Source organism: Neolamprologus multifasciatus, chromosome 1 (genome assembly GCF_963576455.1).
Source record: "Neolamprologus multifasciatus chromosome 1, fNeoMul1.2, whole genome shotgun sequence".
In the NCBI taxonomy this organism is placed as follows: domain Eukaryota; kingdom Metazoa; phylum Chordata; class Actinopteri; order Cichliformes; family Cichlidae; genus Neolamprologus; species Neolamprologus multifasciatus.
In genome coordinates, this window is record NC_140439.1 from 32014156 (window position 1) to 32035251 (window position 21096).

The 21096-nt window shown below is 38.2% G+C and overlaps 1 long non-coding RNA gene across 1 annotated transcript; it reads left to right on the forward strand.

Moving 5' to 3' along the window:
* The first annotated feature begins 2277 nt into the window (after positions 1–2277).
* On the forward strand, positions 2278–20738 carry LOC146526078 (uncharacterized). Its single transcript, XR_014874337.1, has 2 exons — positions 2278–10510; positions 10896–20738. It is a non-coding gene; the product is annotated as an uncharacterized LOC146526078 (long non-coding RNA).
* The last annotated feature ends 358 nt before the right edge of the window (positions 20739–21096 follow it).

The window sequence follows — 21096 nt, forward strand, 5'->3', positions numbered from 1 at the left end:
TCGCTAGCTTGCACACTGCGCTCAGTGGATCTGCACTCGACAGTGCAGCCTAGGCGGAGTAGTCGAACGCAGATCCACTGAGCTCTCAACACAGACAGCATCGTCAGAAAAAAAAGTTGATAAAATAAATGAAAAATTTTGTATTGTTCATACATATGCGTACCGAACCGAAAGCACTGTATTGAACGGTTCAATACCGATACGAGTATTGTTGCACCCCTAAAAAAAATAAATAAATATATATATATATATATATATATATATATATATATACACATATATATATATATATATATACATATACATACAGTGGGGCAAAAAAGTATTTAGTCAGCCACCGATTGTGCAAGTTCCCCCACTTAAAATGATGACAGAGGTCAGTAATTTGCACCAGAGGTACACTTCAACTGTGAGAGACAGAATGTGAAAAAAAAATCCATGAATTCACATGGTAGGATTTGTAAAGAATTTATTCGTAAATCAGGGTGGAAAATAAGTATTTGGTCAATAACAAAAATACAACTCAATACTTTGTAACATAACCTTTGTTGGCAATAACAGAGGTCAAACGTTTACTATAGGTCTTTACCAGGTTTGCACACACAGTAGCTGGTATTTTGGCCCATTCCTCCATGCAGATTTTCTCAAGAGCAGTGATGTTTTGGGGCTGTCGCCGAGCAACACGGACTTTCAACTCCCGCCACAGATTTTCTATGGGGTTGAGGTCTGGAGACTGGCTAGGCCACTCCAGAACTTTCAAATGCTTCTTCGTAAATCAGGGTGGAAAATAAGTATTTGGTCACCTCAAACAAGGAAAATCCCTGGCTCTCACAGACCTGTAACGTCTTCTGTAAGAAGCTTTTCTGTCCCCCACTCGTTACCTGTATGAATGGCACCTGTTTGACCTCATCATCTGTATAAAAGACACCTGTCCACAGCCTCAACCAGTCAGACTCCAAACTCCGCCATGGCCAAGACCAAAGAGCTTTCGAAGGACACCAGGAAAAGAATTGTAGACCTGCACCAGACTGGGAAGAGTGAATCTACAATAGGCAAGCAGCTTGGTGTGAAAAAAATCAACTGTGGGAGCAATCATCAGAAAATGGAAGACATACAAGACCACTGATAATCTCCCTCGATCTGGGGCTCCACGCAAGATCTCATCCCGTGGGGTCAAAATGATCATGAGAATGGTGAGCAAAGATCCCAGAACCACACGGGGGGACCTGGTGAATGACCTGCAGAGAGCTGGGACCAAAGTAACAAAGGTCACCATCAGTAACACACTACAACGGCAGGGAATCAAATCCCGCAGTGCCAGACGTGTTCCGCTGCTGAAGCCAGTGCATGTCCAGGCCCGTCTGAAGTTTGCCAGAGAGCACATGGATGATACAGCAGAGGATTGGGAGAATGTCATGTGGTCAGATGAAACCAAAGTAGAACTTTTTGGTATAAACTCAACTCGTCGTGTTTGGAGGAAGAAGAATACTGAGTTGCATCCCAAGAACACCATACCTACTGTGAAGCATGGGGGTGGAAACATCATGCTATGGGGCTGTTTTTCTGCCAAGGGGACAGGACGACTGATCCGTGTTAAGGACAGAATGAATGGGGCCAAGTATTGTGAGATTTTGAGCCAAAACCTCCTTCCATCAGTGAGAACTTTGAAGATGAAACGAGGCTGGGTCTTCCAACATGACAATGATCCAAAACACACCGCCCGGGCAACAAAGGAGTGGCTCCGTAAGAAGCATTTGAAAGTCCTGGAGTGGCCTAGCCAGTCTCCAGACCTCAACCCCATAGAAAATCTGTGGCGGGAGTTGAAAGTCCGTGTTGCTCGGCGACAGCCCCAAAACATCACTGCTCTTGAGAAGATCTGCATGGAGGAATGGGCCAAAATACCAGCTACTGTGTGTGCAAACCTGGTAAAGACCTATAGTAAACGTTTGACCTCTGTTATTGCCAACAAAGGTTATGTTACAAAGTATTGAGGTGTATTTTTGTTATTGACCAAATACTTATTTTCCACCCTGATTTACGAATAAATTCTTTACAAATCCTACCATGTGAATTCATGGATTTTTTTTTTCACATTCTGTCTCTCACAGTTGAAGTGTACCTCTGGTGCAAATTACTGACCTCTGTCATCATTTTAAGTGGGGGAACTTGCACAATCGGTGGCTGACTAAATACTTTTTTGCCCCACTGTATATATATATATATATATATAATTACTACAATAAATGTTGTTTTAATTGCATGATTTCTCACAAGCATAATACAACAGTGACACTGAACATGATGAAAAATTTGATCAATCAAAAGGGGTATACATCACTAGGATTTGGATACAGTGTTTAAGAGGATTATTGCACCCGAGTCAATTAAATGACAAACTACACTAAATGATCTCTAATGATCATTTTTAAGATGATGTTTTATTTATGTTTAGTGAATCCCTAAATTGTTAATTTCATGAAATTGTGAATGTCAGGAAGAGACTCCGGCGGATGGTGGTGACAAGGAGGGGGTCAAACTGCGGGCTGGCACTAGCTGGGGCTCACTACTGGAGCTACCTGCGGAAGCAACACCAATGGAAACACTCTCCAGGGTGAGGAAGAGAGCATACCAACTTCTCCCGCTCCCAGTATGGCTATGCATGCTATCCTGTAATCTTCCTAGAGCTAGGGAAGGTAACTGTCTCTTGGAAGGGCCGCCATTCAGCAGCAGAAGCTCTATACAGGGGGCTTCTTCCCTTTGAGGGCATGAACCCTGCCAGCCCTCTGGTACCCCTCTGGGCCTTAGCAGTGGTGCTGGAGGGGCTTTGTGTCTCTCCATTTGAACCTCTGTAAGAGGCTGATTTGAGGCATCTGTCTTTAAAGCCAGGATTGCTACTAGCTTTAACCAAGCAAAGGCTGCATATGCTGTGTCCTCTTTGTATTTTGCATGCTTATTTGGATAGGATGAAGGATTTTCGGAAAAGTGACCAGCTTTTTATTTCGTGGGCAGGCCTATCACTAAGCAGCAGCTCTCACACTGGTTTGTGGAGGCAATTGCTCTTGGGTATACGAGTCTGGGGCAGTAGACACCAGAGGGCCTGCGGGCTCACTTCAGCAGTGATCTGAGCCCTTTTTAGAGGGGTGTCAATCCAGGACATCTGTATTGCAGTGAGCTGGTCTGGCAAGAGGTGAAGACCAGCTCCAAGTGTAGCCCAAAAAGTGCTGGGCACTGTGTCCTCACTTGGATACTGGCTATTGTTGTGACTGCATGAGATAAGCTTGTCTGGCAATATGGGAATTTCCATTTCCCATAGTGAGACATCAAAACAAATGCTAGGAATGAGAACTTTAGGTTACTTGTGTAACCATGGTTCTCAAAGTAGACAGACAGCCCTTATTATTGAGGCAAAGTGAGAAGAGGTGCTTATCTTGAATAACGGCTACGTAATAGCGCAAGATATTTAAGCATGGGTGGTTTTGCCTGACACGATTGTTGCAATCACCAGCCAATCTGGATTGGCAAAACAAGAGAAATGAGGAATGCGCAAGGAGGCGCATCCCATAGTGAGATGTCTCACTCATGCTAATCTGAGAACTGGGATTATGCAAGTAACCTAAAGTTTGCATGTGGCTGATGACACCACTGTACATTATGATTAACGCTATTAAATGCTGCAGTGCAGTGTTTGACAAATAGTATACAAGTCAACATTTCTAAAAATTAAAATACATTTCCACTGAAAATGTTAAAGACTTATTCAAATGAGACCTTTTGTTGTAAAGTGTCCCTAAAGCAGCTTCCATCTGTAGTTTTGCTAGTGGATAAAAAAAATGCTAAACATATACCTTTTACTTTAATAGACTTCATTTCCAGAAAACATTCATCCACTTCCCCTTTGGTTGTTTTACAGTTGAAACAACAAAGTTATACTTATCTGACAAAATATGCACCACATACACCAATTACATCAAAAACACTTAAATGCAAGGCAAATGTCCAGCAGGACGATTTAAGCATTTGTTTAATCTAAGATCATTGGTTCAAATGTTCGGTAGAATTGATGCATTTCTGTGGAACGTTTACACAATTTTTTACAAGCAATTCAATCCTGAGCGTGTTGTGTGGCATGAATAAGCAATGTGTCACAGTGTGCATATTTTCCCTTTTGGTTATATGTCAGATAAAAAAAAATACATACAGCTGACATTTAATTTCAGGCTTGATCCAGTGTTGTCAAAACATTGACTCATGACTTGTCAAACCTTGATTTTTCAAAACTAAATTGCACTTTTTCAGTTGCTGATCAGTGAAGACAATTTGTCACAAAGTTAATGGAACTGATAATGTGGGTGAACTTTTCACCCTCAGTGTAGTGTCAGAGGGAATATGGTGACAATGCGAATGTCCTTTTCTCGTCAACAACTGGAATAGCTGGACAGGGATAGCTCAGTAGGTAGATTGGTCGCCCCATGATCGGAAGGTCGGGGGTTAGAATCCACTGAATGGCTACTCTGAGGTACCCCTGAGCAAACTACTGTCCCTACACACTGCTCCCCGGGCGACTGCTCAGTGGCTGCACACTGCTTCACTCAAATGCAGAGAAAAACAAGTAATTTCTCCACGGATCAATAAAGTATGCATTATTATTATTATGAATATTCAGAGACAGAAGTCAAGGGAAAATGTGCTGCAAAACTATTTGTAGCTGTGTCTCAGTTACTCTCAGCGACCACAGTCTGAAAGAGAAGCAGCTTTCATGTTATATATTGTTATATACTGTGTGACGTTTGCATTAATCCCCCCATGCTTGGGTGGAGTTTTTGAAATGTGCAGAGTAAAGCTCAGTATTAATTCTGGTTAATGAATAGATAAAATGTGACTTGTAGTCTAAAGAGGTTGAAGTGGTCAGTAAGACAATAAGAAGGCTATAAATGTGTGTATGTTACATACAGAAGGCCCTGTCCAGGTTTAAACCATGATCTCTCTTACTGTGAGGCAACAGTACCGACCACTGAGCTACTGTGTTGCCATCTGTTTGACTACACCTTATTACGCCTACACTCCAGCATTAGTTTTTTTGGCTGTCCTAACTGTGACACAAATGTTCCCTTGGATGATGTAAATAAACACACATTTGATGAATACTTTTAGCTGTAATTCAAGAATACATATATTACTACTGAGAAATTTCACAAAAATCTAATAAGATAAAATTACAATTACGATATTTTATGTCTAAAAGTTCAAAGGTAAAGTTTGAGCTTTACCTTTGAGCTTTCTTGGCATTTATCATGTTATGGAATAGAAACAGATTTAAACTATAACTTGACTGGTTGATGAAGTTGTACAAAAGAAGGCTTAACTCTTTTTTTCCCCCAAAACTATTTCATAACTGCCTCACTCTTAAAAAACAAGTGTATGATCGTAGTGGCTTTTGCTCATAATTATGTGCTTTCCTTTACTTCAGGGAGAAATAGTTGATGTGGAATGATAAGTAAGTCTGTGTCAGTGTTGGTCTTTACTGTCAGTTTGATGTGAGTTTTCTGTGCAGTAAATGAGGATACGGCATGAAGCATGACATTTTACTACAACATTAGTGCATTCAGTTATTCAATAATGTTCTATTTATGTCATCATAACTAATATTAGATTAGCTCTCGAATCTTCTACAGTTGAGGGCACAAATTATTCCACCCATATTCTTGACTGCTTATCAAGTTCCAGGTCCCAGATGGGCTGGAATCTATCCAAGCTGTCACCGGGCGAAAGGCAAGGTACACCCGTGGACAAGTAACACCAACTGCAATACTAATGAAATCTCAGACCATAGTCATATCCGTACTCAGCCTTCATTCTGAAGTCAGCTACACCTCTCTTTGTGTAAAGCTTTGTGACTGTATCTTGCTTGTTTGGAACGCTACTGATAAAATCTCTCCACAGACAGATATATAAACACCTGTTTAGTACTCAAAATTGTGTTTCCAAGTGCCTCTTGGCCTACTTTTTTTTAAATAGTGAGACATATAGTCACACAATTTAAAACACAAATATTTTATTTATTTGTGAAGTCTATTCTTTTTAATCCTTATAAGTCATTATCAGTGAAGACTCCAACCCCAGCATCTTAACAATCAAAAAATATGTTTAATGTATGTGTTTTTTAGAGGGCACAACAATCACATGTTCTGATAAATTAGGATTAGGATTAGGGTTATCTCTAGGGGTGGGTTTCAATAATAAATTTTCCGATTCAAATCAATTTTAGCTTGAATAAAGCGATATTTTGTCAGAAACGTCAGAATCTCAGGTTAAAGCTCACAAAAAAAAAACAAAAAAAAAAAACTGTAAACGAGCTTAATTACACATTCTGCAATGTTATATGTATCCAGGGTGTGGTAACATTTAAAGAAGTTCATGTGTTTTGAGGTACCCAGGTGAATTATTCTGACTCTGGCACCATCTCATGGTAATGTTATGAATGGCATTGTGCTACAAATTAATGCGGAATGACTGAAGCAAAACACAAATAACAGCAACAACAACATGAAGAAAACGAAATGTAATTTAGCTTCTTTAACAAATACTTTAATAAAAGTTTTGAAAACGGGACACTGTTTTGTTTTGTTTTTTAAATAATATACCATTTATAAAGGGTTTACAGCTTTATTAAGGTTAATAAATCCATTACTAGTGCTTTGGAGAAGGAGCATAATTTTGGAGTTGGTTCCTAATTAACATAATAGACCATCCTCATAGGCCTCATAGACCATCATTCACTGGTGAGGCATGCTCAAATAAGGAATTTTGTGTTTTTATTTGGTATACATAGCTGATTTCTGATTTTCTGATGAGCAATTAGGCATGACGAGCTTTAATTTTTAATAACTCGTAGGCTTGCAGCAATGTTAGCTCTCCATTTGTAATGCCAAGTCAAGATAATAACTGGATTTTTGTCCTGCAGCCTGTTTCCAGAGGGTAGAAAGGCAAAGCTCATCTTAATGTTTTAAAAAGATCACTCCACCTAAAGTTGTTCTCTTTGATAGCTTATAATAAATCAGATATGAAACAGTAAATTTATTATTTAGCAATAAATACAAAATCACTATAAACTGTCTTTTATTTAGCCAAGTTGTCAGTGATTGTATTTTAAAACATTACATTTGTTTTTTTTACTGTAAGTTCTGAAGCATGTGAAACGTTGACAAGTATGTATGAAGATATGCAATAAGTGCTGTGTTTTACCAACAGAACCTACTGGGAAAGCACTGGCGCGCCATGAAGTGTGAGCTCATCATTATGCACAGCTTTGCGATCGTGTCAAGAGCCATAAAAGTGTTTGATGTGTTCAACCGTGTTTTGCTACAGAATTGACTGTTGATTTACATTTTTAAAAGAAGCAGGAATATATCCTTAAGGAGATTTGTGTGTTCTCTGATCTCTGCTTTGCTAAATTCGTTTAATTTGCCCAATACGCACAGCATTGTTATGGGTGGAGTGTTTTCAGATGTTGCTTCTAATCATGACTTAGCCTTTTTGAATAAAGGTCATGCATAATGAATGCCTCCATTTTTTCTGATCAGGGAGAGATTCAAAATGAGGAGTTGGTAAACACAGAGGAAAATTATCTAGGTTTTCAATTCGTCCGTCTATCACTTATCCACTTATCCAAATAAAGGCTGGGGGGGGCTAGTTTTTCTAGATAAAACTTTAAAAAGAAATGACACTGAAAAAAGCTGCAGCTCATTTGTTTTTGAACTGAAGTGGTTTATTTTATTCAAAATAGTTTGGCAAGCACTGAATTGCACCTCTTTCGAGAAGTCATGAAGCCATCCTGCTGATTCTCCAATAAGTGTGCAGTTGTTTTCAATATTAGGCAACTTGTTCACACAGATTTTGCACAGATAACAGCCATTAAAAACATGCTGCTATTCTTTAGTGCATTCAAATAGAAATTATATATACACACTCCCCAGAGTAACTTCATCTTTTGCTCTGGAGCTTTGACTACTACTGTAACTCTGCTTTAAAAATGCTACAGTAACTACATACAACTGATGCAAGTCTTCCATTTGTGAAATTACTTCAATTTCACAACCTGTTAATAAGATAAAATAACTTTGTATTTTATAACTGGAATGTGCACTAAATTACTTCCACATAAGCCACTTTGACCAGTTGCTTATCAGTAAGTTCCCTCTACGACAGCATATACGTATGACTTTTCACACCTATAGCACGTTACATATTACACCATCTCATTATGTATTAAAAGAAAAGCTATGCCAAAATGCAGAAGCATTGTGTGAAAAATTAATTACACTTTGTGATTCAGTTGCACTTCAGCATTTCAATCACATTGCGGTTTGGGCTTTGAATGAGCAACTGCAACACACAGCTTCTTTTCTTTTTTCAGCCATTCAGTTAGATTTGAGATGCTGTGAATGGAATCATTGTCCTGTTGCATGACTAAGTTTGGGCCAGACTTTATCTATTACACAGACAGCCTCACATTTGATTAGAATACTTTGGTATAAAGAGAATGTCATGGTTTACTCAATAACTACAAGGCGTCCAGGTTCTGCAGCTGCAAAACAAAACAGAATCATCATCTTCTGCCACTGTGCAACCACTCAAAACCATTGACATGAAGTGTTCATACTAATATGGTCTGTTCCTTTTCATCAAATGTTGTTCTGTGCATTATGACCAGACATCTCCACATTGTTCCAAAGTCAGATGTAGCTTTGCAAACCTAAGTGGTGTTACCATGTTCTTTTTAGGTCAAGTGTCCCTTCAAAATCTCTACACAAGTGTACAATGAAAATGGGATTCATTTGATTTAGCTTGTAATGCTTACTGTCCTATGGGTTTGGAAGATAGATAGATAGATAGATAGATAGATAGATATTACTAGTAATGCAGTACAATACCAGAAACTTTGTCCACAAAATGAGAATATTATAATCTTAAGTAACTGTGTCAGTTACTTAGATTACAGTTTCATACATTTTATGTGCCTTTCTCAATGACAGAAGTGACTGTATTTTTACAGATACACAGTTAAGCCATTAAACTCAGTCAACTGTGAATGCTCCTGAAATCTATCAGCCATTAAATTCTGTGAGATTATGGATTAACCCTTGTTACAGATATGTCAGCACCAAGGTTGCCTATCTGTTTGTAGCTTATGTCTTAACTGTTCCCAAAGGTATCCCAAGCTATGGTTCAATGCCCTCTACTGAACAAATGCAAAGGATTAATTCCAGGTAGAACTAAAAGCATAACAAGTCATCTGTCCCTACTGAGCAGATATATTACACCAAAATAAAATGTTTGACAATGACTGTGGAATCGATAGTATCAGATAGCATCTGCACCAATCAGCCGTTGCATTAAAAGCTTAACCTCACAATCTATGGACCCAAAGGATCCCAAAGGATTAATGTCTTGGTGCAGCCACCACAAAACACCTTCAGAGGTTGCATGTACATGTCTTGATGGCTCAGACCTCTTTTGCTGACACAAGGTGGACATAAATACTATAATGCAGGGTTTTTAATGAGCTGGCTGATTGCTGCATTTTAGGTTTAACATTAACGCTTTCATGCATAGTGGTCACAACAGTGGACAGCTATTCAAAGGCTGTTTTCTTGTATTTGTGTCAGTGTTGATGGTATACTTGCACATAAACCATTACATTGGACACTGATGTGTCACTCCATACCCTGCAACCCACTGGTGGCAGTGTATGTTACTATAGATGTAGGATGTGTTTTATTGTAATTATTGTTATTTAACCCTTTCATGCATGAATTTTAACAACCTTGATCAGATTTTTTTTCTTAAGTATTTTTACTTTGATCTTTTTATGCCTAAAGATGAATAAAAACACTTAAGAAAAAATCCTGATTGAGGTTGTCATAATTCATGCATAAAAGGGTTAATAATGGAATTATGGAAAGGTTGGGTTTCTTTGGGAAGCCAAATTCTATTGTGAGAAAATCAGAAGACAACACTGAATCCTATCTCGGATGTTGCATTAGGAGGACCATCTTGCATAAAAGTCTGGCAAAGCCAAATATGCAGAACTGCATGCTGTGGTGGCCGCTCGCATTTAAGGGAGCAGCTAAAAGTAGTTTAATCTTAGTGTGATACAAATATCAGGATATCAGAGAACAAGTAAATGATGCAAGCAGCATGGTCAGTGTGGTGATTGTGTTTGCAGGCTTGTGCTCTTTGATACAGGACAGTTATAATTTGGACTTCAATTATGAATCATTTTCTCTACATTACCCTGAGCCACGTTGAGATATTTTGTCTTTCTGTCCTTTCAGACCTGTCTACTGGCTGGGCAATGACACCCTGTGGGTGTTCTCTGCCCTTTTTACCGAGAACTGATGGCGACTGTGCCAGGGGCTGAAAGCCAAAGATGGTGTGATGCCAAAGTCAGTAGTGGTGCTGCAGGGAGGAGAAAAGGCACAGAGGTACTGCAGATGTCCTCTTTAGACAGGTAGGTACTTTGTAATTTTGGTTTTATTCAGTCTTTCTCGGGCCTTGAGCCAGCAGTGAGTTTGCTCTTGGTTGTGTCTGATCCCCCACAGTGCGTTTGATTTGAGTGGATAAACACCTCACTTGGTGAAAGTCAAGTTGCAAGTTTCTCCAGTTCTCATAATCAACCATACTCTGTCACAAGTATGCAGACCAACCTGCACATTGTATAGGAATCACTTATCTGTATGATCTTAGGTTTTCCACCACGTGAATTTAAACAGAAATCAGTTGCCATATTCAAGGTTATTTTTGATGTCACAAGTGGCCTGACAATGGGAAGCTCTTATATTTCTTTTGAACAAAGATAGCTCATTAATCCTGTAACTGATTCTTGAATTGTACAGGAGTCTTTCATCCACCGGGCGAGTGACTGAGGCTCACTGCTTAGGAGCCATTGATGTGGACTCCATTCTTTTTGTTCCTAAACTGCCCAAGAGCTATGCTGCTTGGATTGGAAAGTGAGTCACACTGATCCTCAAAGAGCTGTGTACAAGGTCAACACCATCACCAGCTAGTCCATAGCAGTGAGCTGAACCTTCAATATTATTATTGCCAAATTTAATAGGTAATATTTGGTATCATTATCTAAATTGCCTCAGGGCTGTTTGACTACAGCACTGCTGCAGAATTGCAAGTTCACATAGAACAGTACATTTATATTTATTTACTTAAATAACTACAAAACTATGTGAAATTGCAAATTTGATCGCTCCACTTTAAAAATTGTGAATGTGACACGTTATGGATTAAATAAATGTTGCTCCACATCGATTGTTAACTTGTGTTTAAGATGATCAACATTATAATGTGATACTGACCATCTGACCATTTGCTTTTCCCTTATCTATAAACGTAAAATAATCCTTTGACATTTTATTATAAAAAAAAAAATAATAACTGTCACTCAAAAGTAATTTGGTAAGCACTTTATGTCTGCACTATTTTTCTGTATTTTTTCCCCTCTGAATTCTGTCCTCAAAACTGGACTTCAAAGTTTCAAAACCCATCAGTTTTGTTTTAAGAGAGCCTCTTAAAATCCCTCTGACTTCACGTGTATAGTTTGCTAAGTGCACTTGTTTTTGTCAGTTTTATGTTTTTCATTTTTTGACAGGATCTTTCCTACAGAGCACTTGAGGGAGAAGTATGCTGTTGATGAGGTGCACTACACCTGTAAGTCTGTCAGTGTTGGTTCTACAGCCATGCCTCTCTGGTGTGGTCAAAGCATCATACAACCTTATTTTGGGGCAAAGGCAAGAAACCCTTTGAACAACTTTTATCATATTTGACTGCTGATTTTATACATCAGTTTAAATTAATTAAATTAATTAATTAAAACTATTTAAATTAAAGGTAATTTAGATAATGAATCAAAATTGGTGCCTAGAGCTGTTCAAGATGAATAGTGAGACTTGCTTTTAGAAGGACATTGATTAAGCAGCCTAACCTTTCAGCTTCCTGGTACAAAGTCAGTATGATGTATAATTATACTGATGTGTGAAAAGTACAGTTAATAGTAGGGTGTATTCACAAATAGCAGGTGGCCTTAATGTGTTCTGCCTCCTGCATGCTCTACCCAGGGAGCATCTGAGCCTAAATTAAATGCACTATTTTCAGTTATGACAGCTCTGCTGATATATGCCATTTCTTGCTCTGTGCCACATGTGAGAAGCTATGCCTGGCTCATTTAAACTATAATAAAGAAGGGAGTTCCACAGAGCAACAATATTCACCACATCAAAATGTATTAATCATAAAAAAATGTGAAAGAGAATAGGAGTTAACCTATGTGTGGCTTAAACTAGGGATAACTAGAACACAATCAAACCAAAGCAAATGAAAGCAAACAAAAAACAACAACAAAAAAACCCAAAACAAAGCAAAACACATCTGGGTGCTCGAAAGGGATCAGTCAGAGAGAGGGAGAGTGTATGAGAGACATCTTGGAAGGCCACGGGCTTGTATGGGCTCCCAAGCAGCTGAAATAATTTCCTCTATTAGAATGGAAGAGCTGTTAATTAAGACCTAAAAAATAAGGAGGTAACAGGCAGGCCCAAAAACCAAGACTGACACAAGGCCTGGGGCTGTCATAAAGGGCAACTTCAAAAAGTGTAATAATTTGATTCTCCTAACATTTTTCAGAAGTTTATGTGTTTAAAAATGCTGCTGTTGTTTTTGAAGAAGAATCCTCACTGTGCTACTTCTTCTACAGTAGGTATGAATGCATGCCTTGTTATGGCAGGTCCCGTTTCATTTATATCTTGTGAGAAAGTCATGTTATTAAAATTTTAAATGAACATCCATTTAAAAGTTTAAGATCACCTGTAATATGATAATAGGGACCTGTGCTGATATTTCTGTGGGATGATGTGAAATCTCAGATGACAGTTCACAACCCAGTTTTTGGCCCCCCCAAAACACATGGAGCATCACAGCAACAATCCGTTTGGTGCAACAGGTCATTAGAATGCACAACGGTGAAAGATCTCAACTACCAATACTCTTAGGGGACTGTTATATTGAATTTTATTATTTAAATTTGTAATGTTGAATTTAATTTGCTTCATTTTGACAGCCCAGTGGGAAAAATGCAATCAACTTCAGGCTCTTTGTAATTGCATGTTTTGAGAGACTGGGAAAACGGTTATGTCTATCATTGTTGACAGCAGATTCCCAGGGGAACTGTACTGGTGGATTGACAGCACCAGAGCTATTCTGGAGGTGTTCATGTTAACAAATCATAAAATATATGCAGAGTACAATATAAGAGCATTGGCTGACCAAAAATTTGCCTATAAATTGGTAATAAATGATCACATGATTTTACAATTATTTCCATATTTAAACTTTGTCCTATTGATGATTTGTTCTTCAGATTATATTTCAGGTAATTTTACATCTTTGTACCTGCCTGGGGTGTTAGATACCTTTATTAATCACAAGTTAAGACACAACTCATCTGCCAGTTTTTCCATGAAGTAATACCAGCTTAACACAGGAAGTAAAACTGGAAAAAAGGAAACTGCATGACCCACAGCTGAGATCTAGAAAAGACAGAGTTGGTGGTGTTCAGCATTCATGTGACAGTGCTACTTATAGACAAACCAAGAGGAGGACAATATTTCTTTCTTATCCAAAGCAGGTCATGAATATTTTAGGCAGCGCTCAGACTTGGGAGGTATTCATGCACACATACTTCAGGGCAATGCCCTGCTTAAAATTCTGGCAATTTACCTTTAAATACTTGAATTTGCGATGTAAAAGTATTTGGTTTTCATTTTTATCATTTATTGTTGGGAGAGTGTTTTTAGTTTCCATATCTTTGGCTCTCTTAAATAATAGATGCAGTTCTACATCCATCAGGTTACATTTGCCGTCTCGGCTGCAAATAAGCTGTTGAAAGAATTCCGTGGACTTCAAAGTTCTTTCATCTTGCTTTAGTTGACTGATGTGTGTGTTTACTCCTTAGATTTACAACTACTGCTAACATTAACGGTTTTTCATTCATAAACTATAACCCCAATGCCAGAAAAGTTGGAAAGCTGATCAGAATGTAAATAAAAACATGCAACGAGTGAGACATTTTACTATTTCAATAAAAACATAAGTTCATCTTGAATTTGATTGCAGCAACATGTCTAAAAAAAAGGTTGGGGTGGGGGGAAACAAAAGGCTGTAAAAGGCTGATACTTAAAAGAAACAGATGGAGTAAGATTTTGCTAATTAATTAGATTAATTGGCACCAGAAGAGTAACATAACGGAAGATAAAAAAAAAGAGCATCTTGGGGATGGACTTCTTAGAGCTTCGCCGAGGTAAAGGTGGGCAGAGGTTCATCGGTTTCCAAAATACTCCATCTCCAAATTGTGGAACAGTTTCAGAATTAAGTTCCTCAATGTAAAATTATGAAGATCATTGCACAGTACATCAACAGTACATTGCACAGTACTATTGCACATAATATACATAATATCATAAACAGATTCAGCGAATCTGGAGAAATAACTGTGTGCAAGGGACAAGGCTGAAAATCAGAATCGAATGCCTTTGATCTGCAGTTCTTCAGGTGACACTCCATTAAAAACAGACATGATTCTGTCATGGAAAACATCAAATCTCTTTCATTGCATTTATTATAAAAAATAATAATAATAAGCTGCTTAAAACGGCCTTTGATATGATTTCTCACACTATCTTTCTGAAAAGACTTGAATTCATTGGCATTAATCATACGCCCCTTGCCTGGTTCACCTCATATCATGCAGATCGCTCTAAGTTCATTAAACTCAAATCTTACTCTTCAGGTTTATTTTCTGTTTCTGCTGGTGTGCCCCAGGGTTCAGTATTGGGGCCTCTTTTATTCATTATTTACATGCTTCCACTTGGTCACATATTTTGGAAATACAATATTAACTTTCACTGTCACACAGATGACACTCACCTGTATATTTATTCCAAACCCAATTTCACCCTTCTACCCATCTCCCTTTCTGACTGTCTCATGGAGGTTAAATCATGGTTCTCCTCCAATTTTCTAAAACTCAATAGTAATAAAACTACTACTCATCAGCACAGCTTCCACACTAACCAAATCCCACAAGTTTTCCATTAATATTGACGACTCCTCCATCCTTCATTCCCCTCAGGTTAAGAGTCTGGGTGTCATCCTCGACAGTTTCGACATTTCAGTCTCATATTAATCACATCACCCGATCCGCCTACTACCACTTAGATAACATCAATCGTCCCCAGCCTCCCAGCCCCATGCTGCTGCTATGCTTTTCCATAGCCTTGTCACTTCTCGGATTGATTATTGTAATTCTCTTCTCTTTGGTCTCCCTAACAGGTCCCTTCATGAACTGAAACTCCTCCAGAATTCTGCAGCCCAGATCATAATTTGCACACCCTCCAGAGAGCGCATCACCCCTGTTCTTCAACTGCTTCACTGGCTGCCTTTCAAAATGTCACTTCTCACTTTCAAAAGTGTCCGTGACCTGGCCCCTCCCTACTTGTGTTATTTAGTCCACATTACTATTCCTTTTCATTCCCTTAGGTCTTTGTCCGCCACTTACCTTATTGTTCCCTCTGCCCAACTCACCACTATGGGGCACAGAGCTTTCAGCCGTTCTGCCCCCTCAACTTTGGAATTCACTTCCTCCAGATTTCTGGAATATTGGCTCTCTTCCCTTATTTAAGTCAAAACTCCAAATCCATCCGCCTTCTTTAATACAACTGAAGTTAAGCTGCTAGAATGGATGGATGGATTTTAGATTTTGAGGATAAAGAGGGTTGGAATACAATAAATACAAGAAATAATTTTAGTTTTATTAATAATAGTAACAGTACTAAAATATCACTTTAGTACCTGTGTGCATTGAATTAGGAATCTATTAGGTGACATTTAGGCTGCTGGCAGAGGAGTAATAAAGTCTGTTGAGTTATATCATTCAGTGTGCTGCTGAGTGCTAGAGAGGCCACATAGGCACAATGGTTCCTTCCAAAATGACCTTTATTCTGCAGCCTGAAAGTAGCAGAAAATTTGTTCTTGTTAATTCTGCTGCACTGAACAGCAGATAGCTGATGTTGTGTCCTGAAACCAGCAGTTTTCCTCCCACTGGTATGTATCAATCACTGAAAATAAGTGTGCAACTATTTGGTTATTTTTGCACTACTCATCCTTCTGCATGCTACTTTAAATTGGCTCCCAACTCATTTATATATATTTAAAAAACTTTGTTAATACATAGTTTAAGCACTAATATCACATTTGTTTTTTTAGTTTTCAAAAAAACAAATTAACCATACACACCACAAAACATTTAATGCTAAAACTTTTGAGTGCATAACATGGCAATATAATACCTTATTTGTCTGTTTGTATTTTTTTTTCTGCAGTGAGGACAGAATACAGATAGTGGGTGCATTTTCCTCACCATCTGCCTCCTTTGATGGAGTTAGTATGTTTAATTTCACCAGCTAGCAAGATAATTATCAACATAATTATACTTTCGTAATGGATGTTTTTATTTTTATTTTTTAACTAATGTTGCAGAAAACTTGATATACTGATTCCTGCTGACTAATTAAATTTGAAATGTAATTCAGTTAACCAAGCTGTTTGTTGATTATTACTTTATTATTTATACACTTTTTTTAGCACCTTTCAAAAACAATGTTACAAAGCGCTTTGCAAGACAAGACAAAATGAACAGCAGTAAAACATTTTTCAAATACTCATCTCTAATGGAATGTAACCATTTGCATCATATTGCATTTTTATGTATAATATTGTCCTTTTTTCATTTTCATTTTTGTTTTGTTTTTTAATTAGCTTCCAAGTGAACAACAGTCTTTTAAACCCACTCATGAATGCAATGGTAGGTAATTAAAATGTATTACTGAAGAAGTCCACTTAAGATAAGGATAAAAAAAAGCTGTTGCCTAAGATTGTATTTAGTCAGACTCTCACGAACCTCTGCAGTTATAGCTGCACAGTTGGGTAATGGCATGTTTGCTATCAAAAACAGTGACTTCTCTTATAGACGTCTCTTTTTTTCCCCTTCCTCTCAATTTAGGAGTGGGTCTGTGTAGATGTAATGGACTTCGTGCTTGCCTGGTTGTCCTTGGCATTAGAGCTTGCACCCTCCAGATGAATTGACATTTTCTAAAACGAGGAGGAATGCTTTTCAGGCACACCTCCTGGGAAGCAGGGCTTGATTGAACCCTCTGCCCCCTCTTCTTACTCCAGCTTGCATGCCTATCTTTTCATAGGCTTTCTTTCCCTTTTATGTTAATTACTGCCTGTGTTTGGGGTGAGTGCCCTGAGTTATTTATGTTGTTTATTTGTGGAAAAAAACTTTAATTCACTTCATTAATAAGCTACAACATGTGCACACAAAAAAATATAATAGTATGAATCAGCAAGCAAAGGAAAAAATTGATTTAGGTCTAAAACTTACATTAGTTGTGGACTGAAACATTTTCATCAGTCCTGCAGCACTCGATTACAAAGTTTCCACTGGAATGACAAGATCTCATTTAAAAGCTGTGTGACACATGGTCCTTGCACCATTCCTCTTTTAGCAGTGTATATTAGGTTTATTTCAGTCTTTAGAGTACAAATATTGCACTAAGTGTAGCCATTTTTTTTTTCAAACTATGTCTGTTGGGTGTGTGGAATCGGTGTAATTTTGAGCTTGAATACCACAATCAGCAGCTGCAAAATAGCTGCTGATTGTGTTATAATGTAATCCACAATGTGGTATATATGTAATCCTGCTGGGTAATTGACCGTGTCAAAGTATAAATGCTTGTTCTGTGCCATTTAATAACTCTGTTATATATCACTTAAAGTACACACAAAGATCAGCCACTTGGCACAGCTCTCTATTGAGGATACTTGGAGCAGAATAAACCACCAACATATTCTTAATTGTTTATTCATTACTTACATGTTACATTTTTTTTGTGCATGTGAAAAGCTGTGCATAACTTCCCATTTGATGTGTCTGCTTACTAGAGAAGCTGTAAAAACTAATTGTGTCTGCAAGTTTCAAGATTGCATCTGAACCTGTCACTGACAAAAACAAGCACTTTTGCTTTGACACAAACTGTTGACTCCATAAGTTATATCGCAACAATTTTTTCCTCAAAAGACAGGAATATGGGCCCCCTCTTAGAAAAAACAAAGTTTTCTTTAAGTGTAAGAGTTGTTTTCTATTTATTGCATGGCTATAGATTCACTGCAATGTGCATTGAGTTTACTGGTCAGAGAGACAGCTGGTTACTCCTCCTTCTGTTTGTAGCCGTCTCATATGGAGCTGGAGGTCCTGTGCTACACCAACAGGATTTCCAGCGAAGCCCACAAAATGGTTAGATCCTCCTGAGTTAAACAAACCATCCTTGAACATACCAAAAATTCAAAAAGAAAAATTTTCAAGCTCACCCAAAGGATTCAAGGTGTTAGGATCCTTGTGATAATATTTGACCAATAAACTGTAACACTAAAGAAATTCCTTACGTCTTTCTTTAATGTTCATTGGAAATCATTTTTAGGAAAAACAGAAGCAGAAGTAATTTTCAAGCTTGATAACTGCATATAGTTAATTTTTTTATTTAAAAAGGGGGCAGAAAAATGTGAAATAGAGAGGTAAGTGGGAATATTATTATTATTTTTTAAATTTTACATTAGAAAGATGTAAGGGCTGTGTTTAGTGACAAGACATGGAAGCACAAGCAAATGGATTTATTCCACATTAACTTATGTAGATGTTATGCAGATGCTTTCACTGTATTGTTGTGTGTGTGTGTACGCACACACAAATACAGTGAATGTATATATGGAATTAGCTGCCTATGGCTTTTAGTGAAGCCAAGATATTAGAGCAAAACACAGAAAAGCAATTTAAAATTATATTTCAGTTTATTTGGCTCTTGCTTATTTTTATTTTATTATAAAAGCTTTTATTTTTAGTTTGGCTGACTTTCAATACTCTGCCGTCAGAGTAGCTTTCCATGAGACTGATTTTTGTTTACCATGTGAGAGGAACTATTACCTGTAATAATCTTCTTGAGGTAACAGGTAATGCGATTTCCAGAAGAAGGGAAGCATATACAAGTAGAGTAATTTTACAAAAGTGGAGTTGATCTTATGCAGACAGCACAGTCTGATAAAGATAGGTGACTCCAGGGTGGTGGAAATGGTGTATGTAGAAAGGCGGCAGTGGATGGGGAGCAAGTGAAGGCAGAGGCAAGGATTAAATTGTAGATACTTAAAGATGAAGAATGATGCACAGAGTTCAGGGAGGAGCTGAGACAGGCACTGGGTGGTAGGAAAGTGTCAACAGATGACATGGAAAGTATAGCTGAAGTGATGAGGGAAACATCCAAGAAGGTTTTTGGTGTATCATCTGGACAGAGGAAAGAGGGCAAGGAACTTGGTGGTGGGGTGAAAAAGTACAGCAAAGCATTCATTGGAAGAGATTAGCAAAGAAAAAGTGTGATAGTCAGGGAGATGATGAAAGTAGACAGGAGCACTGGGAAGCTAAGCATACCAAAGGGAGAGGTGGAAAAGGAAGAGGCTATTCGTGAGTTGTATTTGAGCTGGACACTAAGTAAGGAGAAAAAGACTATTGATTGGTTAGACAAAGAGATTGTGCTGGATGGTGCAGCCAGTCAGCGTGGTTAAGGACTGAGATGGAAATGTACTAATGAGTGAAAAGATGGAAGGAACACTTTAATAGCTCATTAATGAAGGAAATTAGAGACTAGGATGGATAAGAGAAAGCTGGTGAATCAGAAAGTGGACAGGGATTCGTAAGGCAGAAGTGAGGGCAACAATGAAGAGGATCAAGAGTGGAAAGACGGTTGGTCCTGTGGACATACTGTGCAGTGGAACAATGGTGATGAGAGGAGCTGTAGTAACTATGGATGAAGGGATGAGCCATACCATGAAGATATGAGGTATCAAGAGAATATCACAGTGTCATTGTGCCTTTGTAGATACAGAGAAAGCATATGATCGGGTACCAGGAGAGGGGCTGTAGTATTGTATTAGGAAGTCAGGAGTGGCAGAAAAGTATGTGAGGGTGGTGCAGGACACATGAGCACAGTGGTGAGGTGTGGAGTATTGCGACTGAGGTATTTCCTGTGCTTGACAATGTGGTGGTTAAAAAGTGAGTGAATGACTTCAACGAATTCTTAAAAAGCATGGAGTCAGGAAAAGGACAGCAAAAGTTCTTCTGCTAAAAATGATTTTTTTCTTCCTTGCAGTCTCTTCCAACACTACTGCTACACTAAAGGAGGAATGTGTCACAACTCGTATATGTGTGCTCTTCTTCCAGGAGAGGACAAGTGAACTTGAGAACAAGGGAGCTCATATGACTCCTGTTTTAAAGTCACTACACTGGCTACCAATCAGATTTAGGTACCATTTTAAAATTCTAGTTTTAACCTTTAGAGTACTACAGGGACAGGCCCCTCCCTGTATTGATGATTTGATTCGTACACATACCTCTTCTCATAACCTGAGGTCATCGAATCATAACCTTTTAGTGGTCCCCCACACTCGTTTTAGAACTCGAAGGGACCGATCTTTCCAAGCTGTTGCACTCAGACTGTGGATTGCACTATTTCTACGGTGTCTGGAGTCGGTGGAGACCTTCAAAAAGCAGCTAAAACCATTTTTATTTCTTTTAATTAGACCAGGGTTTTTATGATGTATTTATAACTGTATTGTGTTTTCTTACCTTTCTTGTAAAGCACTGTGACACATGTCTGTGAAAGGTGCTATATGAATAAACTTTGTTTACTTATTTACTTATGTGTATCTATGCATCGTGAGGATTTATTAATTGATCCATTACCTGATTTATTTCTAAGGACTTCATACAAACAAAGAAAGTACAGATGTACCTGCACTTAGATCAGTCAAATGCTTGCAATGGGGAGAGGAGTCTCTACATCATTTAAGTCAGCCACAGCCACTTCTGTTTTGGCACCGATGTTTTTGTATGGTACTACATAAACTGAACATGAAAATGGGAGCCAG